The sequence below is a fragment of the Pinus tabuliformis genome, chromosome 4_1 (assembly GCF_031772625.1).
Source record: "Pinus tabuliformis cultivar Carrire ecotype Pingquan chromosome 4_1, CPIR1, whole genome shotgun sequence".
Classification (NCBI taxonomy): domain Eukaryota; kingdom Viridiplantae; phylum Streptophyta; class Pinopsida; order Pinales; family Pinaceae; genus Pinus; species Pinus tabuliformis.
The window spans coordinates 134,211,417-134,220,728 of NC_142303.1; the positions used below are offsets into that span (position 1 = coordinate 134,211,417).

Below are 9,312 nucleotides of genomic sequence, written 5' to 3' on the forward strand. Positions count from 1 at the left end.
AACAAAGGAACGCGATGATGGACAACTTTTCCCAGATCCTTCAGCGGCTGCCCATGAGCGACACATCTACTTCTAGCAACTACTTTGAAAGCGCCACACCCGTTAAGGTACAAGTTAACTTTGACATTCCCATATTTGAGGGTCAGATAGATGCAAATATTGTAGATAAATGGTTAAATCTGCTAGAAGGGTATTTTTTTGTTCATGATTTTTTTGGTCGTGAAAATATTACTTTCTCTCTTCTCAAAGTTGTCGCACACGTCAAGGACTGGTCGGAAACCTACTGCGAGAAGAAGGATGAAAGTATGGCCTCACTGTTTTCAGACACACCAACTTGGAATTCATTATGGAATGCCATCAAGGAGCAATACTATCCTGTTAGAAGCTATGAGGATAAATACATAAAGTGGACCACGATGCGGCAGGGAAGGGACCAAAACATGACAGAGTTTACCAATGTTTTTCATACCCTTCGCACAAAGTTGGGTATCAAGGATTCTGAGCTGCATTTGGTACTCAAATACCACGGTTTCCTACACAAGTACATCTAGGACGAGATGGAGTTCTTGGACATCTCCTTGCTCGACACGACATACTAATATGCTGTTAAGATCGAGCAAAAGTTTAAACAAAAGAAGTGAGACTTTGGATCTACATATCTGAAGCAAGGGAAAGGCACCCCCAAACTACTGAACAAAGGACAAAGCCAAGGCAGGGTGGCCCAGGACAACTCGCCAAAGCCACAAGCAAAGAAAAAGACCGCGAAGCCAAAGAAGGACACAGGAAAGTGGTGTGAGTTCCATAAGAGCTCCAATCACAACACAAGTGAGTGTTGGGCCAAGCAGTCACTGGTGGCCGAGCTAAAGTCTTTAGAATCAAATGCATGTTCTGACTCTGAGTCAGAACTTGATAAGGGGAATGAGAAAGGGAAGTATATTATCGACATGGAACCCAATGCCACCGTTGCCACCACGAAGATATAGAAGGAGGAACTCGAAGATCCATAGGAGGAGGAGCACCTATTCCACTCCCAGATGTGGGTAAAGGGATCCCTACTATAGTTCATTCTCAACAGCGGGAGCCAAAAGAACCTTATTTCGGTAGAGGTCATGAAGCGGTTGGGCTTATCAACCACAGCGTACACCATCAGGTGGCTTCACCAAGGACAGGATCTTCGCGTGAGCCAGCAGTGTTGCCTTCCATACAACATCAAGCCCTTCACGAATGAGGCATTGTGTGACATTGCTCCCCTTGATGTTTGTGATGTATTATTAGGCCAACCATACTTGTGGAAGCGACATGTTGTGTATGAGTCAAGGCCTCGTGCTGTTATTATTACTTTGGGAAATAAGTTGTCCAGGATACCAGAGGTAGCACCACCTACCACCATCTCTTTTGTTATTACAAAACAATCCAGTAAGCTCATTTCCAAAACTGGGAAAGTTGTTTTCCTGATGATACTCCCTCAAGGAAAGAAGAAGATGGTGGCCACGGCCTCTAGATAGGGCCCCTCCACACGACAACTACAGATGGACAAGGTCGTGGAGGAGTACGAGGACATCTTCACCTCCCCCGCAAGGGTTCCTCTACACTGTCAGGTCAAGCACTCCATCGATCTGACCCTAGGTGTGTCGCTACCTAATGGACCAATCTATCAGCACTTCATTCTGGAGAACAATGAAATCAAGAGGCAGATTCAGGAGCTATTGAAGAAAGGTCACATCCAACCAAGTTCATCACCCTGTGGGAGCCCGATCGTGTTGTTACAGAAGAAGGATGGGACTTGGAGACTCTGTATTGACTATTGGGCATTGAACAAGATCACTATCTGGAATAGGTACCCGATCCCATGGATTGATGACCTTCTGGACCAACTGAAGGGGGCAAAACATTTCAGCAATATTGATTTGAAGTCAGGATATCACCAGGTACCAATCAAACCCTCCGATGTGTGGAAGACTGCTTTCAAAGCCAAGGAGGGCCTTTTCGAATGGTTGGTTATGCCTTTCGGGTTGATGAATGCTCCTGCAACCTTCATGAGGCTAATGGATAACATCTTGCGGCCATTCACCAACTTATTTATAGTGGTATACTTGGATGACATCCTGATCTTTAGCTAGAGTTGGGAAGAACACCTCCACCACATCCGACAAGTTCTCTAAACACTACGGCAACACAAGTTATGTGCCAATTTGGATAAATTCACTTTTGGCATGACCCAAGTTCAGTAACTAGGATAAATTATTGATGGATGGGGGGTGCATGTAGATCCAGACAAGATCTAAGTCATTTGGGATTGGCCATCTCCAACCACTCTAATAGAGCTCCACAGCTTTTTGGGTCTTTCCAACTTCTACCACAGGTTCATGTTGGGATTTTCTCATATCACTTGGCCCTTGAGTCAAGTCACTAAGGGAGGAGTGAAAGCAAAATTCTTTTGGTCTGAATCTCAATAGAAGCCATTCACAGAGTTGAAACATCACCTCTGCTCGACACGAGTGCTTGCATTACCAAACTTGCAACAACCATTTGAGATCGAGGCAGATGCCTTTGAGTATGCTATTGGGGCAATCCTTACTCAACACGGGCATCTAGTGGCATATCACAGTGAGACACTTTTAGACACAGTCCGGAAGTATCCCACTTATGACAAAGAGATGTATTCCATTGTGCAGGCCTACCGACAATGGAAGCATTACATTTTGGGGAAAGAAATGGTCATCCACATAGACCACCGGCCGCTGCAGTTCATACAGACCCAAGGGAAGTTGCAAAATGATCGCCATCAGAAGTGGTCCACATACCTACAACAGTTCCATTTGAATATCAAGTATAAGAAGGGCAACACCAAAATTTTGCAGATTGCCTCAGTCAACCACTGATCATGGCGTTAACCACCATGCTCAACTCTTGTGGGCACAAGGATTATGATTGGCCACTTCTCTACAAAAGCGATCCAGAATTCGGCCACACATACCAAACACTCTTGGAGGGTCAACATGTTCCATATTTTCACCTCTAGGATGCCCTGTTATGCGACCTAGGTCACCTTTGTGTTCCAAAAAGCGAGCGTGCCAAGATGATTTGGGAAGCACACTACAATCGAGTTGTTGGGCATTTCGGGGTCAAGAAAATGCTGGCAGTACCACAAAATTATTTCTACTGGATGAATCTTCGACTAGACACATCCAACATTACAGAACAGCTCACACCAACATAGTTAAATCCAGATTGCATGGAACAAGTTGCAACTAATCAGATCATGTACACGTAGATCAAACACAGTCGCCAATAGAAGATCCAACTGTATCGAATTTTCAAAGCAGGCCAACTCCTTCACTAGGGAAAGTGGCTCACCAAGGACCAAGTTCAGTAGAAGTTTCCTCATCTCATGGAGGAACTCAACGCAATGGGGACCATTGCTTCCTAAGTGGGAAGGAATGATCTAGGTGGATATTGGTGGCCACTCGCCAATCCCACTTGGACCCCCACCATTGTTTCTTTCAGTTTTTCAGTTTCCTTAATTGTAGCACAATTTACTATTTTTAGCAGTTTTCCGGTCCTGAACTCTCGGAGCCATTTTGAGGCCCTAAACAACGTTTTTTGGGAAAAGTGGGAGCAACATCGATCCATGGTTTAAAGTTTCTTATCCCAAAGTTGTAGTCCTTGGATAGATCTTTCTAACAAGGTATTGTGCGCATCAAATGAAGATCGCATGCCAAAGTTACAACCCTGGGAAGTTGATGTACCAATTTACCCAAAACAAGGCCCATAGTTTGGCACTTCATCTCCTAGGGTTAGGTTTTTGGATGTTTATGGTTTTCCATTATTTCCAAACAATAAATAGGCCTTCAAGCCTCATTGTAAGACAGTTCAGAGGCATGTAGCCACCACATCTCTCCTCAAAGATAAGCTACCATCGCCCGAGATGGTTTATTTCCATTTTTATTTGTAAGCATATTTCAGTATTTTACATTAATGAAATGAAGTATTATTTCTGATGCATCTTTGCATTTATGGTTATCTCTGTAATTTGTTCCGTTCTTGTTTAAATCCATATCAAACCTCCTTCACAAGCGAGTACCATATATTCCATTGGGCAATTTTAAGATTTCTTTTTTGAAACCATGACTTCTCACTGCCTAGATTTTGATTTAAAATAGTAGCACTTCATTACTAATATACTCATGCATTGACAAAGTAACAAAACTAAGGCAAAAAAATCGAATCATAAACATGTTAAGTTGATGCTGAAGAAACCGAAAAGAAATGTATTATAGTCACACACAAATACCATCCATACTAAGAACATCCTCAGTCACTGCAATTAGAATATGTCAAATTCTAATTTGATTTGAAGTTTTAATAAGTAAATGAAATGAGTCAGAATGTTTGAGAATGGTACTAATGACAATAACCATTCCAAATTCGAAGTTGTGGAGGAGACTGGAACCCAACGAAGATTTGCATTACATATACCTGAAGGGATTTAGATCCTCTCTCGTATCTTCTATATTGAACATTGTTATACAGAACACAGGCTCCTTCTCTGGGCTCTATGGGCTTCGTCTGTGATATTTTGAACATGACCGCTCGCAGTGGGTGTTTTTGATTGTCGAACAGAATCACAAGAAAATTGGCATTGAAACAAAAATGAAGTAGGGAAATTAAAAAGAAGGTAATACATAGGATAATACATAATTGAGGGTTGAAGGTAATACATAGGAATATGTTGGTTGTGGATCATAGAAGCAGGAATCTATTGGTCGTGGGTCATGGAAGCAAGAATATGTTGGTCGTGCACCACCAAATTCGGTTTTGGAGAGACCCAGAGGAATAATGCTAGGGAACCAAATGTCAAGCAACGGTTTTGGAGAGACCCGGAAGAATATTGCCTAGGAGCCAGATGTTAAGTGCAGAGAGTAAAAAAATTATGTGCTAGATGTCAGACACAGAGGAAAAGTGTAGACTAAAATGAGAGGGCATTGATTCAAAAGAAATGCTTATTGGCGTAAATATAAGATTTAAAGAATAATTATAGTTGAAACTTCCTAAATGGAAAATATTAAAAAAACTAAAACATTTTTTACAATATTACTAAAAAAAATTATACAAATTACCATATAAAGAAAAGGAACTGGATATGCAACCACTTACTATCTCCCAAAAAGTTCAATCTATCATATTAAACGCTTATCGACGTAAATATAACATTTAAAGAATAATTATAGTTGAAACTTCCTAAATGGAAAATATTAAAAAAACTAAAACATTTTTTACAATATTACTAAAAAAAATTATACAAATTACCATATAAAGAAAAGGAACTAGATATGCAACCACTTACTATCTCCCAAAAAGTTCAATCTATCATATTAACTCCCATAGACTGCTAAAATTTGGATTAAAAATATTTATACAAATTACCATGTGGAGAAAAGTAACAAGATATACATCCATTTAGTGTCCCCCACAAGCTAAATCTCTAATATTAACTCCCATAGACCGCTCAAATTTAGCTTCCACTTATTTATCGGATGCACCAGGAAAGGGTTGAAGTTATGTGAGGCACAACCATGCAAACAATAGAGTCAACCAAGAGGAGGAATTGTTATGCGCAACTATCACAAAAGAAGGTAGCCAATATTTATGGTGCTATTGATTCATTAATACATGGATCTATAATACACACTACTACATAATGTGTGGTGGGCATATACATTGTTGACGCTATCACAAAGAAAGACAACCAATATTTATGGTGCTATTGACCCATTAATAAATAAGACTATATATACCCACCCCTAAATAATGTGCAGTGAAACTATGCAACCCATGCATTAATGTGTAAATAACAAAATAAAAATATTGGGGTTGCAACAAAGGAGGGCCCTAAAAGAAAAGTACCAGCGATGTGTGGTCGAATCGAAGTGAAAGGACTCTATGGTTTCATCGCATGAACAATATCATACATCCTATTAATTAATCAATCACAAATGGCATCCTATCTCCCATTAGTTCATCATCTTTGTAAAAAATATTGATATATAATTTTTTATTTATTAAATACTGATATAAAAAATAAGGTAGTGGCTACTTGCATTGACTTTTAAATTTTTAATTAAAAGTACTATTTACCATTGAAAATAATAAAATTTATGTATTTAATAAAGTTTTAATATGCTCTAAGTTTTAAGCTCTTTATATTATACAGTTTGAGTGGCTTTATTGGTCAAGAGTATATGTTTTCTTTTAGGAGGTCACAGTTCAAAACCAGGAGGGTAGACTATGTATGCCTAGACTTAGCAGTTAAATTTAATTTAAATTATAAAAAAATTATTCAAATTTAAATTTATAGAAAAAAAAAGAGTATAGTATAGTATACATAGATAAAATAAAAAAGTGGGACTTTAGATATGTTTCAAAATTGTTTTTGTTTGGTTTGCTGTTAGTTATTTTAGACCAAAAAAAATTGTAAGTTTTGGAGTTTTTGGTTGGAATGAGTCTGAATTTTTTTTGTTAAACCTTGATTTTTATTGATAGATTCAACGCTGTTGAAAAACACTAAGGCACTCATATTGTGAAAAATTCACAACTCAAACTTGTGATTCCAATAAATTTTTTAGCAAATTATAAACAAATCACACCAGAAAATATATATAAAAAAAAAAACCTCCAAAACCTATAATAAATAGACTACTCCACATAATTTCCCTTGCGGATAATTCAATCTACATTAATAAATTATAAGAATAATAACTATCTCATTCAATTTACATTAATAATAAGAATGATAACCATCTCATTCAATCTACATTATTAAATTATAAAAATGATAACTATTTCATTAAACCATGTCATGTATGGTCTACCCATAATTATACGTTAATTTTCCTTAAATAACAATGATAAATCAATTTACATTCACGAAATAATAATTCCCACACATACTGGACAATAATACTTTCCCACTCCTATTTGTGTCTATGCTACGTGGGTATCGCAGAAACCCTAGGGGATTGCCATGGTACACTAGTTTGAACATTGCTCTTCAAACTGCCCAGGCCTTGGCTTTCCTTCACAGTGCTGATACGCCTATAATTCACAGAGATGTGAAATCCTCCAATATTTTCTTGGACGAGAATTTCAATGTCAAGGTTGCTCGTTTTGGTTTTTGCGGGCTTGTGCCTGCAGATGCCTCGTATGTCACCAGTGCTATACTGGGCACGGCGGGGTATATTGACCCAGAGTACCTTAAATGCTATTACTTGACTGAGAAATCCGATGTGTACAGGTTCGGGGTCGTTTTAATGGAGATCATCTCTGCCAAATTAGCGGTGGACGTAAATCGGAACACAGGGGAAATCAACCTTGGTAACATGGCAATATCAAAGATTCAAGAATTGGCTTCGCATGAACTGGTGGATCCCCAGCTGGACATTGAATTTAACCATCTGGTGAAGGCCATGGTCAGTGCTGTTGCAGAATTAGCCTTCAGATGCTTGGCTTCTGATAGAGATGACAGACCAGACATGAAAGAAGCTGTTGCTCGGCTTGAGAAGATCAAGCAATCATATGGGACGCCAAGTGGTCCAGGTGAACGAGACTGGCGATCATCGTTTTCCAACACCAAACAGCCACCATTTTCTTCCATCTCTGTCGGAGACAAGTGACCCCGCAACACCAGTACACAAATTGGGTTAAGATTTAAGGTCACAGCTATAGTTGTGACATTGCAGGCCGGATGAATATTGTCTGTTTAGGCTCTAGATTATATGGTTCCATGAATAACGGCCATGGCTATTATATATATTTCAGCTGAGATTTTCATATGTATGTTTATTTGTGTGACGAGATGCAGTAGTTTCAAACTATTGATGAATTGGAACTTGGATAAAGCTCATGGGGAGAATAGATTAATGCGGAGCCAGTCACGCTTACTGGTTGTGCAATGGCCATATTATAATAGGGAACAGTTTGTTCCTTTGTTGTATGGAGAATTGTAACACTGGTTAACTTTATTATTGATTGCATTATAAAGTGTAATAAGTTGTTAATTTTATAAGGTAAAGTGTAATAAGTTGTTATTAATTTTATAATGTTTTGCCTCCAGAAGTTTAGAAGTTTGTACGATGGAAGAAAAGGGTCAGATTGGTTAATTTTATTATTCACACTCTTATTTGGTACAATTCCGGTGATAACTATGGTTTGGTACCATTTTGGTGATAATTATCTTATTCGTGGCAGAATTATCTTATTCATTGTGGGTAATTCTGGTGATAATTATCTTATTCATGGTGGGTGGATCGTTCTTTTTTCATTTAATATACTGATTAGCTTCGGCCTAGGCTCCACCTAGTCACAAGAAATAGGTAATAAATTGTTAATTTTATAAAATTGTGTTTAAAAAAGTTTTATGAGGATAAGATATATTTAATTTATTATTTTGATAAGTATGGTGTGGATGTAAATAATATTGTTTTTAAAATAATCATTAATTATATATAAGGAGATAGAATTATTACAATATGATTAATATATTAGTGTTGTTTTTATTACTGTTTATTTATAGTTGATTAGATGTTTTAATTGTAATTGTATTATTTATAATATGTATATGCTCAAGAGAATTGAGGAGAATTGATTTTAGATATTTTTTTGTTTTTGATTTTTTATATTATTAGCTTAGATTTACTTTAATTTCAAATCTATTAAGTATAAAGGGGTTCAAATCTCTCAAGGTGCAAACCTCTTTTTTAGTGCAAAACTTGAGGAAATATTTGCACTTCGAGAGATTTGATCCCTCTCAAGGCGTGATAGATCTGGAGTTAATACTTAACAAATCCAAAGTTAAGATGATCTAGGCTAGTTTAATTATTTATTTATTTTCAAAAGAAGATAGTTTTTTTTATTAATAAAAAGCACTGGTTTTTGGTCGAGTACATGTACATAGCTCTTCATGTTCAATGATTAAATTGTTTTCATAAATCCATAGTAAAGCTAAGCTATTCACATGGCTATTTTTGCTTTCAATCGCAAAAATATTCCTACTATAAACCTTACAAAAACTGCATAATGCAGGCTTGTATCTGCATAACATCAAAAAAATTCAGCTTATGAAAATTAACTAGAAAAACGGATCCAGTCTTCTAGTCATGCATCTTGATGCTAAATGCATTGGTTGTTGCCTGCTAAATCTGCTCCTTGGGTTACATTGGATTTTACCTATTGAGGCTCTGCACTAGTCCCTGCTTCCTCGACAAATTGAACAACACTACTAGAAGTTCCTTTAATTTCGGTCATTTTGTGGTC

General features: G+C 37.5%; 1 pseudogene; it reads left to right on the forward strand.

Annotated features, from left to right (window-relative positions):
* Positions 1-6,986: 6,986 nt before the first annotated feature.
* On the forward strand, positions 6,987-7,673 carry LOC149174571 (LEAF RUST 10 DISEASE-RESISTANCE LOCUS RECEPTOR-LIKE PROTEIN KINASE-like 1.4 pseudogene; annotated as a pseudogene).
* Positions 7,674-9,312: the final 1,639 nt, after the last annotated feature.